Source organism: Sinocyclocheilus anshuiensis, unplaced genomic scaffold, assembly GCF_001515605.1.
Source record: "Sinocyclocheilus anshuiensis isolate Anshui unplaced genomic scaffold, SAMN03320099.WGS_v1.1 scaffold1240, whole genome shotgun sequence".
Classification (NCBI taxonomy): Eukaryota; Metazoa; Chordata; class Actinopteri; order Cypriniformes; family Cyprinidae; genus Sinocyclocheilus; species Sinocyclocheilus anshuiensis.
In genome coordinates this window covers 288,119-311,255 of record NW_015542555.1, presented here as the reverse complement: position 1 = coordinate 311,255, position 23,137 = coordinate 288,119, and the positions used below count along the sequence as shown (strand labels likewise).

At 36.3% G+C, this 23,137-nt stretch overlaps 1 long non-coding RNA gene across 1 annotated transcript in view; it reads right to left on the bottom strand.

The window, feature by feature from the left end:
• LOC107694329 (uncharacterized) overlaps nt 1–23,137 on the bottom strand; it is a 49,504-nt gene that overhangs the window by 12,613 nt on the left and 13,754 nt on the right. Inside the window, exon 2 of the long non-coding RNA XR_001634853.1 lies at nt 16,597–16,962. This is a non-coding gene — a long non-coding RNA (uncharacterized LOC107694329). The remainder of the gene's footprint in view (nt 1–16,596; nt 16,963–23,137) is intronic.

Sequence of the window (23,137 nt, the reverse complement as noted above, 5' to 3'; positions counted from 1 at the left end):
TCTATGGGGTATTGTCAAGAGGAAAATTAGAAACAAGAGACCAACAAATGCAGATGAGCTGAAGGCCACTGTCAAAGAAACCTGGGCTTCCATACCACCTCAGCAGTGCCACAAACTGATCACCTCCATGCCACGCCAAATTGAGGCAGTAATTAAAGCAAAAGGAGCCCCTACCAAGTATTGAGTACATGTACAGTAAATGAACATACTTTCCAGAAGGCCAACAATTCACTAAAAATGTTTTTTTATTGGTCTTATGAAGTATTCTAATTTGTTGAGATAGTGAATTGGTGGGTTTTTGTTAAATGTGAGCCAAAATCATCACAATTAAAAGAACCAAAGACTTAAACTACTTCAGTCTGTTTGCATTGAATTTATTTAATACACGAGTTTCACAATTTGAGTTGAATTACTGAAATAAATTAACTTTTCCACGACATTCTAATTTATTGAGATGCACCTGTATGTATGCATGTATGTATGTATGTATATATTTGTATTATATATTATATTATATTTATTATACAACTATTTTCCATACTTGCAATTGTACGTCTCAAATTTCTTATTTTAAATTTGATCTAATAACTTTTTTTTTTATGTTTACTCAGAGGTGGAAACATGCTGCCAGTCCTGCATTTAAGACGGTCAAATTATGTTTTAAGTCATAAAATCTGCCATTTCAATTATATGTTGACTGCTAACCTAGAAATGTGATTTTAAATGGGTTTTAATTTCAGAAATCAGGTCATCTTTTAATAGACTATGTTTTGGATGCAGGTTCCTGCCCGGCATGGAAATTCATGCTAGCCTAATCAGGTCTTTTCAGAAGAGTTATGATACCTGGTGTTAATCAAATCTGGAGAGTGGAGAAAAAGGTGAAAAAAAATGCTGTAACAGTCTTCCACGAACAACTTTCAGGTTTATCCAACGCTAGTGTGTAATACCTCATCTCATTTGACCCCCACTTAGAAGTCATAAATTAATCAGTAAGTGTGACTATTTCTATTTCCTTCATACCCGTTTTCGGCCAGCGGAACACAGAGTGAGAAAAAGAGACACAAGAGCTACCAGACCTGTGGCTTGCATCCTTACCAGAGAATTGGAATAGAATAGGAAAATATAATTTATTTCCATGCAGACGGCCTCTCTATTATTAGACCGCCATCATTCACAGTTAAGAAGATGGACAGATAGGTGCGATCTCTCAATGGGTAAATGCAACACCAACGCTCAAAGAGCATGTGTCACCATGCCTAGGGAGCAGGGGAGGAGCGTATGTGAATAACCCACGGGCCTGTGACAGTCTGTGAGTGATGTCACCATCGAGAAGGAAGGATAAGGGGTGTCAATCCTTTTCCCTCTTATTTATCTTTAACTGGCCATCAAAAGGAAGTAGTGAGACCTCAGTCAATGGAAAATGACTTCCCATCCAATACCCGCCAACAGGAAATGATGACTGAATTTGCAGTCGGTATTGTCACAAAAAAGGACTTGAGATGAATGTGAAGGCACATGACTTTCAATGATGTATTATAACTTTATTTTATAAGTATGGTGTTCTTATTATGTTTTAGAGCGAGGAAATTCAAGCAGCACGTAATGAAAAAGCATGGAGATTTTTTGAAACACCTCCTTTGTGGAAATCCAATCAAACAGTTAGTTTTTTCCCCTTTCTAAATATTTACATATCAAGGGCAGGAATAAAGTTTTCTTTGGCATGGAACAATATTGATACCCCAGAATGATGAACTAGTGTTCCTTATCTTCAAAGTAAGTGAATTCAGATAATTTTCATATCAACACCAAGTTAAGAGGAAAACACATCTTCACTTGACTCTCCCAAGAGTGCTCACTGTCTCCCTGAGATCTGACTTTGGAATATCAAGACGATGAAAATAGAACAGTCTATCATGACCTCTCCTGAGGAGCAGGACCTGAGGGAGAACAGGAACAGTTTCTGTTGCATCTGGATCTCTGGAAAAGGCTAAAGCTAACCCAACCATAAAGAAAAATCACAAATGAGATCACTTTAATGACTCAATGATTTCTCTAAAACAACAGAGAGCTTTGTTTCAGGGTAAAATACCCAGGTAGTCCCATGGGTCTTGTTTTTAAGTACATATCAACTTTGGTATCATCAAATTTCAGCATAGCTTTTGAAAAAGTTTGAAATGAGCTCAAACATTTCTCACCAAATTCAACCTTGACTAGCTAACAGAGCGATATGACTTAGCAATATGAATATGTCACTAATTTAGACTGCCCTCTTTTCAAAACATTTCATTTGCTTTGAAAATACTTGATAAAACTTTAGTATAGAAACCAATTCTCACTATTAGCTAGTTGCTTATTAGAATGCCTATTATTAACATATTGGCTGTTTATTAGTGCTTACAAAGCACATACTCTGCATGACCTTATTCTACATCCCTAATCCTACCTAATACCTAAACCTAACAACGACCTTACTAACTATTAATAAGCAGCAAATTAAAGCTGCAGTCTGTAACGTTTGGCGCTCTAGCGGTTAATAAACAGAACCGCGTGCGTCTTGCGGAAGAACACTGTAGCCGGAGCTACTTCATGCAGGTACTTAAATAGTCCAAATATAGAAACTTATTATAGGTGTAATGTAGTGATTCAGGATAAGCCAAAAACACTGTTTGGAAAATTGATTCATGATGTACTCGCTTATTGTATTAATTTTGTAAATTTGGAACACAAAAAAAGTTACGGACTGCAGGCAGCTTTAAAGTCTCAATAAACAGTTAATGGTTTGTTAAAAGTGAGAATTGGACCTTAAAATAAAGTGTGATCAAATATTTGAAAGAAATTAATACTTCTAAATCAATAAAAAGTAACATTAAAGACTTGTGCTTTTTTTCTATTTCAAATAAAAACAGTTCTTTAAAACTTTCCATTAATCTAAAATAAAATAAATTAAATTAAATAGGTTTCCACAAAAATATGTAGCAGCACAACTGTTTTCAACATTGATAATAACAAATGTTTGTTGATCAGCAAATCAGCATATTATGATTTCTGAAGGATCATGTTGAGGAGCAGGACCTGAGGGAGAACAGGAACAGTTTCTGTTGCATCTGGATCTCTGGAAAAGGCTAAAGCTAACCCAACCATAAAGAAAAATCACAAATGAGATCACTTTAATGACTCAATGATTTCTCTAAAACAACAGAGAGCTTTGTTTCAGGGTAAAATACCCAGGTAGTCCCATGGGTCTTGTTTTTAAGTACATATCAACTTTGGTATCATCAAATTTCAGCATAGCTTTTGAAAAAGTTTGAAATGAGCTCAAACATTTCTCACCAAATTCAACCTTGACTAGCTAACAGAGCGATATGACTTAGCAATATGAATATGTCACTAATTTAGACTGCCCTCTTTTCAAAACATTTCATTTGCTTTGAAAATACTTGATAAAACTTTAGTATAGAAACCAATTCTCACTATTAGCTAGTTGCTTATTAGAATGCCTATTATTAACATATTGGCTGTTTATTAGTGCTTACAAAGCACATACTCTGCATGACCTTATTCTACATCCCTAATCCTACCTAATACCTAAACCTAACAACGACCTTACTAACTATTAATAAGCAGCAAATTAAAGCTGCAGTCTGTAACGTTTGGCGCTCTAGCGGTTAATAAACAGAACCGCGTGCGTCTTGCGGAAGAACACTGTAGCCGGAGCTACTTCATGCAGGTACTTAAATAGTCCAAATATAGAAACTTATTATAGGTGTAATGTAGTGATTCAGGATAAGCCAAAAACACTGTTTGGAAAATTGATTCATGATGTACTCGCTTATTGTATTAATTTTGTAAATTTGGAACACAAAAAAAGTTACGGACTGCAGGCAGCTTTAAAGTCTCAATAAACAGTTAATGGTTTGTTAAAAGTGAGAATTGGACCTTAAAATAAAGTGTGATCAAATATTTGAAAGAAATTAATACTTCTAAATCAATAAAAAGTAACATTAAAGACTTGTGCTTTTTTTCTATTTCAAATAAAAACAGTTCTTTAAAACTTTCCATTAATCTAAAATAAAATAAATTAAATTAAATAGGTTTCCACAAAAATATGTAGCAGCACAACTGTTTTCAACATTGATAATAACAAATGTTTGTTGATCAGCAAATCAGCATATTATGATTTCTGAAGGATCATGTGACACTGAATGGAGTAATGATGCTGAAAATTCAGCTTTGCATCACAAGAATAAATCACATTTTATTATATAACAAAACAGAAACATTTTATTTTTAATTGTAATAAGATTTCACAATTTTACTGTTTTTTTTTTTACTGTATTTTATAATTTTTTTTTATCAAATGCAATTCCAATTACTGAATTTTTGACCAATTAGATGCAGCCTTGGAAATACTTTTTTCAAAAACATTTAAAAATCTTACATAAGATAAGTTATATAAGAGAAGTTCAATGAGGTGAAAAAGATCGAGAGAAACCCAAACATTTGAACATCTGTCTCAACTTTGGCCTTTATATAAATAATATGCCATACAAATTGATGGTCTCCTAATAGGAATGGTCATACGAACTACATGAATATTTATTATAAAATATTATAAAAACACAATAGTTATACATCATCATCCTTTATCAAACATTGCGTCCATGTAATTACAAAGTTAATACAACCTCCATATACTGCGTCCACTGCTCATGGGACTGGTCAGGACATAGAGAGAGACAGGCTCCCAGCTCTCCGCTCTCCCACGATTTGTATATAAAAAAAACAATAACAGTAAGAGCATAGAGGGAGGGAGCAGACCTTCAGAAATGAGAGAGAGCCAATGGGAAAGTGGAAGTGGAAAGCACATGAGAACAGAGAGAACTAATCTGTCTTGTGTTGTTTCACTTGACAGATTTAGAGGAAATCGCCACATGTCTGCAGTCAAAATTATATTATTTGGGAACACGACATCTCATGATGGAAACAGATCTGCTGCGGGCATAGCAGGGAAAAATAAGGAGGATTTTTGGAATGGGATTAAAGAAAAGCTGACAGAGACGGAGAGGCTGAGTTGTGTTTCTTTGCTTGGCATGCGTCTCTGATCCAGCCAATGAGATGGCACGAGCGCTGGTTCATTTGTGAGTTTACTGGGTCACCGGCACAGCTGTGTGTGGGGAGGGCGCCAGGGAGCTGTTAAAGCAGTGTCTGGAGGTACCAGTGAGTGTCTGATCGAGAGAAGCCAGCGCTAGACTGCCTCGCGATTTTTGGCTAGAAACGGAGCCAGGGAGAGTCTTAAAGGGCATAATTCTAACTGATGTGCATGTGTGTGTGTGTGTGTGTGTGTGTGTGTGTTTGCATGAAAGGAGAAGAGTGAAAAAGCTGACAGAGACGGAGAGGCTGAGTTGTGTTTCTTTGCTTGGCATGCGTCTCTGATCCAGCCAATGAGATGGCACGAGCGCTGGTTCATTTGTGAGTTTACTGGGTCACCGGCACAGCTGTGTGTGGGGAGGGCGCCAGGGAGCTGTTAAAGCAGTGTCTGGAGGTACCAGTGAGTGTCTGATCGAGAGAAGCCAGCGCTAGACTGCCTCGCGATTTTTGGCTAGAAACGGAGCCAGGGAGAGTCTTAAAGGGCATAATTCTAACTGATGTGCATGTGTGTGTGTGTGTGTGTGTGTGTGTGTGTGTGTGTGTTTGCATGAAAGGAGAAGAGTGAAAAAAAAGACTAAAGCCACAGGTATTGCATCAGAATTCAGGGTAATGTTCAATGAGGTGAAAAAGCAATTCAGGTCTACTGAAGGGTTACACAAAAACACATTTTCTATGTGTCTCTGTGTTTCCAAGACTCTGGAATGTGCAAGCATAATAATGGACTGTTTGGAAATGCTCTGCAGCCATGCAGTGACCTTCAGCTTGAGCCAATATCCTCACACGTGGGTATAGTGGTTGCACACTTTTTAAAAGTCTTGTTTATAAGCTACAGATCAATTTTTTCTTACTATGTGGTTGTTTTTCCTCAAATACTTTAATCATTATCACCAGAAATTTTCTCAGAGGCTTTGAGGGAATATATAGAGGCAATATTTTGAATGGAAATATTTAGAATTGTAGTACAGTATATGTTCTATTGTGTCATATGATCTCACAGGGCTGTCACTAAATTGGTACGAAATACGACAAAAGTAACAATAATTAAAGGTAGGGTAGGTGATTTCAGAGAGGCTAGTGATAGCAAAGTAGCTTTGAAAGCATAAGATCCCACCCTCCCTGCAAATCACTCTCCAAAGCCACGCCTCCTCCAAAATACATGAATGCGCACAGCAGACCACAGGCTAACCAGCGACACGATGAGGGATGAATGCAATGCTCTCAGATTAGCTTATTCACCGGTGAGAAAACATAGTACAAAGCGCATAATATTACAATAACACCACCATCCATTCTTGCTCGGTCTGCAATAGTGTAACGGAACACGCTGATGATGTATCATGTCTGCGCAAACGGTGCATGGAGGTATGCCAATACATACATTGACAGGCAGGCAGGACAGCCTATCGTAGCCTTTGCACTGAGGAATATGATTGAATGAACATTTTATGGTCCTACGCCTTCCAAAGACGATATAAATACATATAAATAAATTTAGACCACTGCTTTAGTGATTGCTATCTGGATGTGAAGAGACTTTCAACCAGCATAACAAAAAATGGTTTTGAACCAAATCACCTACCCCTCCTTTATTTTTTTAATAATTAATATCTGTGTCCATATGAGTTTGTAATATCTCATGATGTGCCGTTAGTTAATTACATCTTTAGAGTTCACTTCAGCACAAGCTGCAATGTCCGATTCGCAATCAAATGACTCTTACGAACAGCTTCTTTTTAAAGATTCACTGTCTCTCTAAATGGGATAAATCCACCTCTGAAGGGCACTTCGGAGTGAGAACAACCATGGCCTCCCTATGGCCACTTCAAAGGGCCCTTCAGAGTGAAAGATTTTTAAAGAGTAGAACTGATGGACACTTCACACCCATGATTATTTGCACAGGTTTAATTATGCGACAATGACACCTCCTTAATTGGCTCGGCAAGATTATGCAGAAGTGTGGTCCAAGGAAAAACTTTTTGGTCCCCTACACCCTTCATCTCCTCTTATCCTGGATGGTAAACCCTTTAAAGATATTAGGGATGAACCCTTCAGAACAGAACAAGGCATCAACCTCACTCAAAGCAGTTTGATCAGTCACTCAATGAGTTAATTGTTCAGTTGAATTCGTACGAGTATTTTTGGTTATGTTCGGTTTTTATATGAACTGGGAACTACTAATTCAAATTAAATTATATATTAAAAATAATAATTGGACACTGATTAGCATAGTGAGGTCCAACTGTAATGATGAATCGATTTTAGCATTTTTACAAAAAAGATCGACATTTATCAGATACTCAAACAATCAGAATCACTGAACAGGCTTCACCAAACAAGAACTAAACCGCTTATGAACAAACATCTTTTGCGATTCTGTAATTTGTCATTTTGGTTCCTAAATGTTGCATTTTAGGAGCCAATGGTTCTGTAGTCAATTTTTTAGACTGGAGTCCTGCCTCATGATGTTGCATATTTAATTCAGCAAGTGCCATCCAGCTATCATATGGAAGTAAAAATGGGTTATTTTGCATTTTAAATTCAATTTTAGCAGTCCAAAAATGCAATTATTCCCAGATAATTCATCATATTGCAAATGGAATGTCAAGTTGAGTGTTGCATTGTGCCATACAGTATTCAGCAGAGTGTGTGTTTGCAAGTAAATACGCTATTTTGAATATAATGATAAACTCTTAATTTAAGACATATATGATATGCACTGAGAATATGGTTTACAACCAAAACTTTAAGACAATGGGTTTAAACTATGATAACACACCTAGACTAATGCAAGGTTTAGGCCACAAAAAAAAAAAAAAAAAAAAAAAAAAAAAAAAAAAAAAAGGGTTAGTTTGAAGAATGATCAAAGCAAGAAAGTTTTCAGTAGATGAGAAGAGCCACAAAACCATGCAGGCTTACAGCGGCAGTGATGGTGGTACTGCACATTCACCTCGTCCAGAGCACGTGAATAGCCAGCAACAATTAGGCAATTTGTCATGAATTAGAGTACGCCGTCATGGCTGGTTCCTCATTAAGTCATGAGTCGACAGCCTAATTGAGCAGCGTTCTCGTGTCTGGAGAAGCTTTGAAAAAAAGAACAAAAAAAAAACATACAGCACACGATCACAGCAATATTAGGATCTATCTATTTCTTGCTCGCTATAGCCCACCCTTCCTAATGAGGTAGACTCGACTCCCCTTGCCCTGCTGAAAGCAGTAGGGGAGCACACTAATGCTGGAGACACCTGCTCCTGCCAGCAGGGGGCAACCATAAGGATCAGCCTCACCACATCATTCCAAACCCCAATCCTTCTCTGGGCTCTTACTCACCAACCCTGCCATATCACTTGAAATGAGCCAAGTACATCATATCACTGATGTGAAAATAATAACTGCATTTCTAGTCACAAAAGTGCCTTAGGGTGTAGCAATAATGATGTGCAGAGCTCATGCCGGGAAGAAAAAAATAAATTATAAAAAAACCCCACAGGGTTTGTGAATGTTTTAAAAGAATAAGACTTGGTATGTCTTGAGAAGAAATTCTGCTGGAAAGTGCAACTCAAAATCATAGCTTGTTTTACATGATTTCAAACGTGTCATTATGGCCGTTATCTGGTCCACCCTATTGGGAAGAAAACAAAATCTTAAACCAGCCTAAGTTGGCTTTCTGATCTTCGCTGGTCTTCCAGCATTGTCTTTTGGCTGGTTTTAGAGGGTTTTTTGGCACTTTTTAGCTGATCAGTCTGGGAGTCTATAGCTTGACCTGGCTAGCATGATCTTAAACCAGATAAGCTGAAACCAGCTAAAGTTAGAAAAGGCTGGTTTATTTATTTGTTTGGAGACTATTTTGGCCGTTAGTATTGATAGGCTACATTAGCTTAGACATAAATAAATAAAAGATAGATACATACATGCATACATTTATTTCTAAAGAGTATGAATATTTATACATACATAAATGTATTTACTGATTCTGATATTTTTTTACATTTATTTATTAATTTCCAGATATATTTATACATCAATAAACAAATATATTGATTTATTTCTAAATATAAACATATTTACTGTTTTTACTAATATTTTTTACATTTGTTTACTGATTTATTTCTAAATAGAAACATTTATTTATAAATATTTATAAATACATAATATGCTTAATTGTATTTTTAATTGTATTTTTTAAATAAAGATATTTGCTTTTAAATATTTAGGCACTAATATAATGTGTATACATATATATTTTAAATATTATAAATATAGCCTAAATACATGTATTTATTATTACAATACATACATATTTTAAATGTATTGATTTAAATAATTATTCATAAAAATTCTGCATACAAAGATGTATTTATTGATTTCAAATATTTTTATATTTATACAAATATATATAACAACTTGTGATATTATAAATATACATACAGAAATGTATTTACGCATTTATTCCAATACATAAATGCATGTATTTATTTATTTAATCAATCAATCAATAAATACAACTATGTTCAAAAACATGATACTATCTTTTTTCAGAAGAGAATGACTACATAAAAGCAGCCCAAAGTGCACATTTTCAGGTCGCACCTGTCACTATTTAAACGCTACAGATGACTGTTGGATTCTAGTCAGTTGTTTCTACTTTTACTTGCGTTTTACCGCAGGGTCATCCCCCTCTGCTCTGCTAAACAGGAAGTTGAGTTTGTGAGAGCTGGGGGCCGAGGCTTGAGGTTACAGTCATGGCGTGCTGCAGATCTCAGCATCTGATGTTTGCCTTTCCTGTTTTGACGGCTACTGTCTAGCTCACTCCAAATAATGCTTTTGGCACCAACGCACCCTTAACTGCCCCACTCAGACCTCATATCGTTCCGCACAAAAAGAGGAACTGACTTCAACGTACATCCGCTCCCTCTCCCTCCCAACTCCCCAAACACACTGACAAACAAGGAACTCTCCGTTCTCCAAACAGGCCTGGGAGAGGAGACGCGTCTGCCTGTTCAGTCTGTTTGTTTGATGGGTGAATCCACTCCCACTCTGGGACGAATATCAGTTTTAAAGGACTGAGACTGACTCATGGTTTGTCAGTTATGAAGCATGCCCTCTGCATGGTTGTGAAAATAAAGACATTTATCTTCACTGAACGAACGCAATGTTCTTCTCTCTAGGGTCGCTGTGGCCTTTTCAGCTGGAATGAGAATCAGTAATTGTGTGGTGAGATATCCAAATAACAGCCTCTGTCCTACATGTTTATTTGGCAGTGGAACGGTAAGACTGAAGCTTTGGGAAGAAAGGCTTGTGAACTGGAGAGGAAATTATAAACTGATGTAATTGGATTATGGTTTATCCTTTTATTTAGCCATGCAATGATTCATTTCCTTATAATAATTATGTTAAATGACATTATACCATCAATATGTTAGCCACAAAAGAGAAATATATTGGTCCACCATAAAGAAAAGGAAAAATTATAAAGATTAAAAAAAAGAAGGTGAAAACACATGGCAAAGGTAAAACATTGTATTATATATAAATTATATAACATACATAACACAAATTATATGAATATTTTGAATCACAGTATAATCAAACATCACATTTATTATATAATAAATATTTTAATAAATATTTTTTAAACATATTCATTGATTTTAACAGTTACACATTTATGAATACATTGTATTTATTGATTTATTTCTAAACAAATTTTGATTAAAAATGTTTTGTAAATATTTTACTTTGTTGACTAGACAGACAGACAGACAGACAGACAGACAGACAGACAGACAGACAGACAGACAGACAGACAGACAGACAGACAGACAGACAGACAGACAGACAGACAGACAGACAGACAGACAGACAGACAGACAGACAGACAGACAGACAGACAGACAGACAGACAGACAGACAGACAGACAGACAGACAGATAGACAGATAGACAGATAGACAGATAGACAGATAGATAGATAGATAGATAGATAGATAGATAGATAGATTATGTTTTTGTAAATATTGAAATATTGATTCTGTTGACTATAATAAATAAAATAAAAAAATTATTTTACATTTTTTGGGGAAAATACCTTTTTAAACCAAGAACAACCAAACAAAAAAAGTAAATATTGCATGAAAGAATACACACACATACATTCTCTTAAATACATTTGCATATGCCCATTTCTGTGTGTAAATCCAATTTTGAGGGAAAATTCAAGTTTATAGGCACTATAAATGAGTCCATATGTGAACAGTATGGACATATAAAAGGAGGAAGGAAACAGTAAGACTAAACATGAGGCTTTCATGCAGATATCGCGTGACTGTACACGTATGTCCTTAAGTGCATGCGTTTGTATGGATATGCACATGTGTGTGTGTGTGTGTGCTGATGATTGTGAGCACTTGTGGCTGTGATCACTCTCTCTAACTCCCAACCATCTTAGTCAGCAAAGCTTTGCATTGGTTAAGCGTCTGCTTAGAGAAATTACAAACCCAGAGAAGATAAAGTCTTAAAATCAGTATAAATCCATCTGAGGGAGGGAGTGTCGGGAGGACGGGAAGAGGGGGATTTGGATATGGCACAGAATTTACTCAGCAAAAATCTTAGAGCGTAAATCAGCGTGACGAGAGTGATGGAGCGAGGGGCGGGATGGAGGTATTGTGTCAGTCACATTATGGCAGGCAAAATGCTGCAGAGGAAGAAAACTCTTCAGGAATCCAGGGTGGCCGAGTACACACACACACTGAAAAACCATAAAAGAAAATGCCTGAAGTTCCTCAATCAAAGTGTTCGGGTTGCTCTGAACATGTGGGTGACTGGTGTGTCAATGAACAGTGTCGTCACTAACAAGCACATTTTTAATCTTCAGCATTTGAAGCAAGGAGCAGCACTCTGACTAAACATGCCGGACAACCAAGAAAGACATGCAAAAACTTTGATCATTATTGTTTGCAGGGCTTCCAAATTCTCCTAAATAGTCTTTAAAACACGCCTGCCTTTGATGTTTAACATTCTGATGAGCAGATGGAAACCCAAACTTAAGTGCAGGCTGATGAAAGCCGAACATGCAAGCTTAAAGCCACCAAAAAAAGTGAACTATCGCTTACTCACCCACGTTGTTCCAAATCTGTATGACTTTCACTCTTACTGTATATGTTCAACTCTTCTTTCTATGGAAATACAATGAATGGGGACTGAAGATTTCAAATATTTTGTTACTAAATTATATTTATGCATTACTTGTAATCAATGTATTACCTGTTAACCACTTTTTGAGCATAGACCTGAAAATGAAATTTACAACTTCCAACTGACATAAATCTTCAATGCTTTTTAAAGAAGACCATTTTTAAAGAAGATTATTGCCAAAGTGGGAGGAAAATAAATAAAAAATGTCATTAAAAAAGTTCATTGAAAAAAGTTATAGAAGTTTATTATTGTGAAAAAAATGCACAAAAATACTTTTTATTTATATGAAATATAAAAACCTTAAATATTTTTCGTCTCTAAAATTGTGAGAAAATCAAATCCATCCAATCTAAAAAGTTGTGTTCCAACTTTAAGGTTGATATCTAGAAAAAAAAAATAAAAATAATAATTAGAGATGCACCGATTGCAATTTTCTTGGCCGATTCCTATTTCCGATTTTTTGTTTGTGTGATCTGCCGATACCGATTTTTGCCGATTCCGATATTCTTTCTAAGAACTATAATTGACAGCATATACAAACAAAAATCTACTTTTCTTCAACACAAAGTTTTATTTTCATAAAAAAACACAAGTAAAAAGTCAGTATTAAAATAAGAACAAATAATAAAAAAAGGCAAACAACAGCACAAATAAATGCAATAGAATAAAGAGAGCTATGAAACTAAGTTTTCAGGTTAAGTAAGTTTTTATTCAGGTAAGAACTACAGAAATTAAAGTCAGTGTTATTTTAGATTTGATTACTTTAATTTCTGTAGTCTTCATTGTAAAAATTAAATACAGATTAATGCTTACCATTAAAGTTATAAAACGTATTCAGTCAAGAGCAGAAAATGATTTTCTTTGTCTTTTGTTCTTTGATTAACATGACAGACAGCAGCAGGAATATTGTACTGCAGTCCCTTTAATAGTTTATCCACGGACCCAATATAGTGTTACACAACATGCGTTCTCTTTCTCAACTATTGAACGTTCCAAAACTGACTGTGTTTAACTGGATACTCGCCAAGATGGGCATTTTGACATAATTTTGTATGTATTTGAACGTTTTAGCGCAGTTAGCCACTCATTTTGGTATTTGTGGCTCACCAGCTGTTTGAGACTGAGTGCGGCTTGTGCGCTCCACTAATATAGATCAGTGGTGGTGCGCGCGCTTTTGGTGTAAGCGCGAACGAAACCTGCGGGAATTACTATAATGCGCAACACAAGCACTATTTAACCGGAGCGAATGAGATGTGTGTGAGAGAGAAGGGGTCGTCGGAGAGAAGAGAGCGACAATGCATGGCTGATGTTATTGCCTGTGCCGCTGGTAACAAAACAGATCGGCTCGAAATCGGAAAGAAGTGAGACCGACCGACCGATCATCAATCCGGGCCGATCATGAGGAAAATCGGCCAATTCCGATCCCTGGCCGATCGATCGGTGCATCTCTAATAATAATAATTATTAAAGATTTTGTTTGGGCGCAGTATCAAGAAATTTGTTTCCCATTCATTTTCATTTCAATGCTTCTAAAGAAAACAAAACATTAGAATTTTTCATCTAAAATGACCAAAGAGCACCAGAGGTATCACAAAAATGGTCCATATCACTCATACAATACATTCAAAGTCTTCTAAAGCTATACAATGGCTTTCTACAAGAAGTTTGTTATTATACACTGATGATTTTTCCTCCACTCAGTTCATTAAGTTGCCTGGTGATTCAAATACATAAATCAGCTCAGTATGATTTTTGAGTGAATTGTTCAAGTTTTTCCAACCAGGTCAATCAAAACACTGACTAAATCTAACTCAGAACAATGGGTTCACAAAAGGGACATTGATATTTCTCTCATGAATGTGAAGTTCAGTAAAAAATTAATTTTGGTTTGACTGACAAACAGTGTCAGCGTATGACTTGGAATAAAGCGTATATAGGCTACTTTTATGTAATTTATGTTATTGTTATTTAAAAAAAACTGTTTTCTTTTATCTTCTTTACAAAAGAAATCAATACAGGCCTGGAAAGGCGTGAGGACAGAGAAGTACATCATTAAAATCACTTCTTGTGTGAAGTTCTACAACTCTCCAGTAGATCTCTTCACATTTATTTACACCATTTTAAAATTTTTCTTTCAAGATTATCAACGAAATACTTAGTCTTAAGGCTTTTTTTTTAATTATTAAAAAGCCCTTCAGTGATATGTGATAAGAGGACGATCTCACGAGCATAACAACAAAATAAAAACCTCCCTAGTCATGAAAAAACAATCCATAATTGATAGTCTTCTGTCTAGTCTGGGAGCAAAAGTCATAGTGGCATCTATTATTGATCGTACACTTCTTAAGTTACTAATTTACAATACGAGCTTGAGGAAGAGCGAGACATGAGAGCTGACAATTTCTGCTGTGCATGGTGATCTTCAGAAGACAGCATTATAAATGCAGAAACTCTTTTAGACATGAGAGACAGCAATGAGTGCTCAATTCAGCTTGCAGTTCCTCTTTCAAAACATTGTTAAAAACAGTAATCCTTTGCTATTCGCCTAAATAACAAAATGTACTACTAACTTAAAAAAAAAAAAAAAAACTGTTCATGGTTATTTAAATCCTGTCATTGTTTTACTGCGTGAGAAATGGCTCCAAATGATTCAGTGCCTGAGTGAGCTGTCACAATGATTCAGACTGGATCGTAAACAGATGTTTGACCAGTGCATCGTAAACAATCGACTCTGAATAGGTGAATCAGATATCACTATCTTTAATTCTAAGCACCAAAAAGCATTCGCACTTTGAGTGTCAGAATATAGTTAGGTAAAATGTAATGTAGTAAAGAATGTCAATGCTACTCTAATAAATCATTAACCCTTAGCCTGACTCATGAAATGATAGTCTACACACACACACACACATTGCTTTGAAGCAAAGCTGAATTTTCAGCATCATTACACCAGTCTTCAGTATCACATGATCCTTTATTTGCGTATGAAATATCATTAAATATTTCTAAGTCCTTATTTGCATATGATATCAGATATAATTAAATATTTTCTAAAGCCATACCATATCACTACTGAGAAATGTATAGTTCAACTGATAGCTTCAGTATTTGTAGGCATGCAAGGGCCTAACACTGCCTGGATGAAGCTGTAACACACACGAGTCTCTAGAGAGCGGTTGGATTTCAGAGTCTGTCATTGGTTCTTCCTGTGGGGGAGGTCAAAGGGGAAAGAGTTAACACTGGGTAACTGAGCGGCCCCTGAACAAAGAATAGATAGTACGAGAGAGAGCGCGAGAGTCCCATACATCACCCTTTCTCCAAGCCTGTAGGATGCCCCCCGTTCACGATTTGTAACCACCAGGAAGAAACAGCCCTGTCATTCTGAGCAAGTAGGTCAGTGGACCCCAATCAGCTGAGAGAACACAAATCTGTCAAATATACAGGCAAGAAGAGCATGGGGCACAACGAAAACATCATTTTTGGTGAAGTATGAAAAACAAGTATTTTTGCTTGGTTGCGTAAAACACAGTTTGTGCTGCACAAAACCATTCAATGTTACTTAATTTGATATACAGGGAGAAGAAAGTCTCATTAAAAAGGACAAAAATGTAAAACCTTAAAGTTTGGTGTAATCTTTTAATGTTAATACATACTGAGCTGTAAAATATCAGAAAATGTGTCCTTTTTATGACAAGGCAAGGGTAGGTTGTAAAATGTCATGTGGTGTGACTGCCCCAAAATAGTGATATTTATTAATTAATAATTTGTGATGGTATTAAAATACACTTTTTACCTTGGAAAAAAAGTTTAAAAACGTATGGAAAATAATGATTAAATTGTGCACACATTCAAAGTATAAAGCAAATATTCTATAACTTTTTTGCTGGTTACACCACATGACATTTTCTTTAAAATGTAAACTTTTACTGCAATGGCAATAAAAGGTTTTCAAAGTCATATGAAACCACAGCTCACAGCACACACAGAGCATAGGATACAGACATGCATGCACACACCCACGCAGGGGGCCTAGCATCTGGCTAAGCTATCAATGCTCTTGTAACGTCTCTTGTCAATTTACGAGTCCTGTTTTTCGAAGTTAGTGCTCACTGTGGTGTTTTAAATATGCAGCTGAAGAGGCCAGATCCCCATCTTTGACCTCAATATGGCAGTGTATTCCTGCTATTCAGCCTCACTCTTATTACAACACACATAACCGAATGAAGAAAGGAAATAGACGGGAGAGCAAAATACTCACAATGACCACTGGGTGCAGGATTGTGTGTAAACCACTTCAGCAACTTGACAGCAGTGTGCTGGTATAATTTGGACATCAAGCTGAAAGCAGAGTTGAGCAACAAGGTCAGCATGACAGGTTACGCTGCCTCAGAAGTGTGGGAAAAGCACGGCGCTCTGCCGTCGGCCTTTATTAGTCACTACTTCTAAAGGGGAGCCAGGTCCAGTTTCTCCACAAGCCTGGTTTAAGAGTGACCGGAGTCATCTGTCCGTCACTGCCGGTTTCCAGTCACACAGACAGGCAAACAATGAGGAGGAAGTCATGAGATCAACCACAGCCTCTGGTTTCTGTTGTGTCTGGGAAAGGCCTCAGCTCTCACACAAGAACCTGTGGAGTGGACAAAAGAGAGAAGGTCAGAGATGATTCCGGAAACAACAAGGTTCTGGCCCCGCAGCGTGTGCAAAACCCCGTCCTACTGTTATTTTAAGCTATCAGGAGAGCATTCCTTCCGAGCTCTGGGCTTTCAAACACTTACACAATCAGTCAAAAGGCTAGGCAGGGAGAAAGACCTGTGTGTTTCTGAACAAGCTATAATTTTAGAGACAAATCTCAGGGAGTCTTGGGACCCCCCCCCCCCCTTCCAAAGGAATAGCTGAACCAAAAATTTAAATTCTGTCATTTTCTCACCCTCATGTCATTCCAAACATCATTCCAGACTTTATATCTTCAACAAAACACAAATTTTGAAGAATGTATTGGCCACTCTTTTCCATGCACTTACAATTAATAGGCACTGTAGATTTCACATTCTAAAAGCACCCTAAAAGTATCTTAAAATAAGTCTATATGACTTTTCTAAAGCCACATGACAACTTCGTGTGGCAAAATTTGTTATTTACAGGTAATTTTCCCCTAGAGTGCATGTCAACATTGTCAGTAAATAACAACTTAAATTTCATTCTGTTCTATCAAAACACATAAAAATTATCAGAAGACTTGAAATATAGCTCACACTAGGGGTGTGCGATATATATCGTCTGCGATAATATCGTAATTGTTGTTTTAACGATGTGCGATTTGACATTATCGAGTATTTTGCAAAAACCATTCAAAACATCCCTATTTATGGTTTTTATGGTTTGTAAAGTTTTAACTGAAATAATAATAATAATAATAATAATAATAATAATAATACAAAAAGTACAAAAATAATACAATTATAATACAATAATACAAATTAAAAGATGCAATTATTTATTGTAAATAATAATTTGTATTTTAGCAGTTTTTTAATTAATACTTTTATCAACACTTTTAATCAATGTTATGTAAAGCAGCTTTGAAAAAAATTGTGAAAGCACTATAAAAAAAGTTGACTTGGCTTGACTCAGCTGCTGAAAGAAAAGTTAAAAAAAATTTTTTTAAATATGTATATCAAAAAACTATATTTTACAAATACAGTATATATATATATATATATATCATTAAGTTAAGAACCTGAAATATGCTTGCATTGTCATAAAAAGATCAAATTTTATATTTTAAGAGAAAGTTCACATTACCGTTAGTGTAACTATAATTAAAGTCAATGGGAAGTCCCCAGTAAGATAGCTATGTAAATCTGTGTTTATGATTGCACAATTATAAGTGTTTTTGTGCTAAAACAGGTGAGAGGTTGTATAAACAGACCAATTTGAGTCAGACACACATTAAGGTAGACCATGCCCTTTAAAAAAAAATGAAAATATCAACAGAGAACTGCTAAATTTATGTCATTCCAAGGTGTTTCATGTGGTTAGGAATTACAGGATTCATACAACATTCATACAACATACAACCCACACACTCATTCAGGCCTGTGGGCTGTGGAATGTGAGTGTGTCCAGGTGCAGACGGAAAAGACTCGGGACTTTCCCCCTCAGCCCTTCTGATCCCTGTAGCAGAGCTCATGACTCAACACGGTCACACACATCAGAGAGAAAGAATGAGAGAGAGAGCACAGCCTCTTGCCTACTGAAAATTTTCCCACCTCTTCCCTATCAGCACTAGCTAAGTTTACCCACAAGTCACTGACAAGTGCTCTCTGAGGACTCAATAGCAGGAAAGGCAATGTGAAAAAGCTTCTCTGGAAATTATTTATGAATATACACCCACATTTACACTTATCAAAATCTCTCTCAGAGCTTAATAACCGAGGCTATGAATGGAGCCTTGTACCGTATGTTGCGGTTCCAAAGCATATAGAGTTACACACCTTAACAGGCCAATCTAACAGCCAAATATTTAAATCCAAACACAGACTTTGAAAAATACAAACACAATATTGGACATAAACATACACAGAAGATTCTATCTTAAGGAAGTATGTCAAATGCAACTGTATCTAGATATAGCATAAACTTACCACCTGCTAAAAGTAGTAGTTGGTTACATGGATCCAAATCAGGATTAGGACGTTGACCAAGATTACCAGGTGGTAGGAATGGGGCTGAATTGGTAGACCATCTTGGTCAAGCTGGTTAGGCCTGGTAAACCTCTTTTCTGGTCAGACTAGAAGACCATATGGCATATCAGCTAAACACAGCTTGCCAAGCCTGGGAGTCCAGCTCTATCCACCTAAAATCAGCAAACACTTTTGGCTGCTTCAGTTTTTGGAGAGATTCAAGGAAAGATGGTCTACCAATCTAGCTAGATCACTAATTGTTGCTAGTTTAAATGGTCAACTACTTAATCTAGTTGATTAATGTAGGACCGAGAGTTATAGCAGTGTTGGATCAGCAACAACATTTTAAAAGCTAGATTTACTGGTGACAGTCCAACACACTCCCATGGGAATTTGTAACTATTTACATTCTGGTGAATTGGTGGCAAAATTTTAACATTTATTATTTGCACCTTTCCATGCAATCTATTTACACCACTCTGATGGTTAGGTTAAGGGGTAGACCTTTACGATTACTTTTTTATTTTCTAAAAAAAAAAAAAAAAAAAAAAAAAACAACAACATAGGATACCATACAAATTACCTCACACAAATTCATAATTTTCTCATACAAAATTCATAAATTAACACTTTGACTAATTGCGGAGTTGAACTAGAAGTACGGTCATATTTATCATTACTCTGAAAAAGAAAATGGGACTGGAAGTGACCATGAACTGAAAAACAATGACAGCAAGACAAACTTCCAAAGCTATTCTGCTGGCTAGCAAACGAACTAACCCTAAATAACTGCTTTACAAAAAGTCACTTAATGCATAATTTTATAATACTGAGGTATAGAGTTTTAAATAAAACTGGCTGAGTAGACACTCAATTTTGCTTTGTTGCCAAGTCATGAATCTTCGCCCACACAAAGTTCACTTGCTATTGGTTGGTGCAGTGAATTTGCATGTCAAAGTTCTTCACCAATGGTGAAATTTCACCAAGTCGATGAAGTGAAATTAGTATTGAAATGACTGGATTTTGCCCACAAAATTTTGCAGGTCAACACCAAATGTAAAAAAGATTTTAAAAAATTGAAGTACATTTGTGTGTATACACTTTAAATGGACTACAATTGGGCATTTACTTCTAAAGAGCTGAGGGGTGTAGGTAGGGTTAAGACTGTGTTTATTTCACAGGAATGTCCAAAAAAAAAATTTGTGACCAGCTTGACCAGCTTTAGATGTTATGACCTTGAATTTCCAGCAGGGAAGTCCAAGGTAAAAACCAGCAGAGACTGTATCTCTAGTTCACAGCTGTGCTGCCCGCCTGAGCTGGGCCAAGCTGGCAGCGGTCAACAGCTGAGGCAGAGTAGGGCACCAAAGCAGTTCTGTGACAGCCCACATTCCCTCAGCACAACAGCCAAACACTTCTTTAAAGAGCCTGATGATGCATTCCCAGCCCTCAGCAGCAAAGCGGCTCTTTACAGTGACTGACGCTGGATTCCCGTACTCAGCACTGAGGTTGTGCCGCCACACAGTCGGAGAAGCACATTCTCAAAGTTCCTTCCCAAGGCCTGTGAGTGCACTTGACCTCAAAATCAAGCTAATTAATTAGCCATCTTTAAGTAGCAAAAGCACATTATGATTAAAAACAAAGCAAAATATAATTCAGTTTCATAAAGTGTAACTGCAAACGCTAAGAGACACGATTTATGTAGGAATAAGCATATGGGTGCCAAGCTATTTTTACAAAGTATTGTCTGGTCTGTGTGCCAACAATATTTTTCTAATGTACTTTCCATCTAAACAATCTGTCCATCACTGCTCACTCTGCACAACTGCTGTGTATCCATTGCTTTTTAGTTGCTGTAATCCTGCAAGCAGCTGCAAAGGGCTAAAAAAGCCACATGATTTGCAGCTCTTGCCAGCTGCCTGCCATCTTTGAGTTAAACACACATCAAAAGTTCTTCATTTAACACCCTAGAGGGTGGAGAAAGAAAGATAGAGATGGTGGGAGAAAGAAAAAGAAACAGAGAAGGCAAGAAAATGAGGATAATAAATGAAAGCATGTGTGGGGACAGTCGAAGGCCTGTTTTACACCACATGCACAAGCAATAAGTAAAGCAGCAGCATGACTGAAGTTCTGCTTTCACACTGGCACGGTTTCAGCTAGTAGCTTTTTGTTTGTGAACAAATCGTTCTCATCCACTAGACTTTTCCCACTGAAGCCTCAGCCATGTTGATACTGGTTGGTTAACTTGGTTGGTAACAGCACTGTAGTGTCTTTTTTAATTTAATAAAAATGTAAGATTTGACATAAAAGATCACAAGTACATTTTAACAAGATTAGGAAAACATTGAGACTCACACTGATCATCCAGAAATCAAATATGCTAAACAAATTTGAAAGTTTTACTATATTGAATTGAAACTTGAATCAAATGACGACCTCAAGAATAGAGCTGCAACAAACGATTGTTTTGATAATCGATTAGTCTAGCGATTATTACAACAATTCATCGACTAATCATTTATTATTTTGCTGAATAATCAGGCTGATTGATTGATTATTCAGCTTTTGCAATTCGTTAAAATGCAGTTATACATATTCTATACAAATTCATATACATGCAGACAGAGCTGCTTTATAGCAGAAAATCAAGTTGTAATTCTAACTGAATGCGACACTAACACTTTTTTCCCATGTTTAATACTGTAAAACTGCTTGCTTTAAAGCAGTTTACTGCATAAAGAGTTATATAAATAAAGGTGATGTGACTTTACTTGAGTACCGATCCACATCATGAACAGATGTTTCCTTAACCACTGTTTTCTCACCATGTCATGTTTGTTGTGTGTTTATTCTGTTATTGAGAAGAATCTAAATCTAATCTACTCTAAACGCTGCTCTCAGCAGTGTTGGGATGTTCACAAACAGTAAAACGCTGCTCTTGTATATCAAACTCCTTTTTACCCTAAACCGAAAAACGAAAAAGCACTTTGCCGTGAGTATATCGGGGCCTTAACAAATGAGAATTTTTTTGTTTGTAGTTTTGTACTAGTCTGACTTCCTTTGTACGTCTCATAAGCATGTCTTCTATTAGATTGCGTAGGGCTGAATTACAGTCCTGCGCTACAGCGCCACACTGGTCAAACTGCATTACTGCAGGCTCTTACATTAGGTCATGAGATCAAACAACTATTCAACAATAAAAATAATCAACAATAAAAAATTGTCGACATTGTCGATAATGTCGACTAACAGTTTGAGCCCTACTCTAGAATAAAACTTAATCATCAGTTTCAGGCCTGGCGGGGGGGGTTGGGGGTTTTCAAGTGAATGCTCGAAATACATTTAGGTAGCACTTTACAATAATTAACTAACACATTAATACACTTTAATACAATAACTAACATTAACTAATCGAACCTTATTGTAAAGTGTTACAATATTGTTTGCCAAATCTATTTTGTTATGCTATTATTATGAAGAAAACCGATCCTAGACCAGGGATTATGGGCAGCTTTTCCATCTAAAAGCCATCAGAAGCAACAGCAGGCAGTTGTATGAGTAAGACTATAATACATGCTAAACTCAAGTTCAACCGTCTCCCTCCGTCCGAAGGGGGGGCACAGGGATGTCCGTGGGGGAACATATTAGAGATAATCCAAATATTGAGAAAATCGCCTTTAAAGTTATCCAAATGAAGTCCATAGCAATGCATATTACTAATCAAAAATTAAGTTTTTATATATTTACGGTAGGAAATTTACAAAATATCTTCATGGAACATGATCTTTACTTAATACCCTAATGATTTTTGGCATAAAAGAAAAATCTATAATTTTGACCCATACAATGTATTTTTGGCTATTGCTACAAATATACCCCAGCAACTTAAGACTGGTTTTGTGGCTCAGGGTCACATATGACACTGTACAAAAGCTGTAAAAAAAACAATTATAATACTATGCATCTTTCTTATTCATTAATGCAATGTGTTACTTGTCTTTGTAATTGTGAAATTTACTAGAAATTTCTGAGTTAAAATTGTTTCTACACTTAATACATTCAAATGATTCAAAATCCCTACCACTTGTCTCTGCGGAGTAACAGAACTGCTGCTCTATAAAA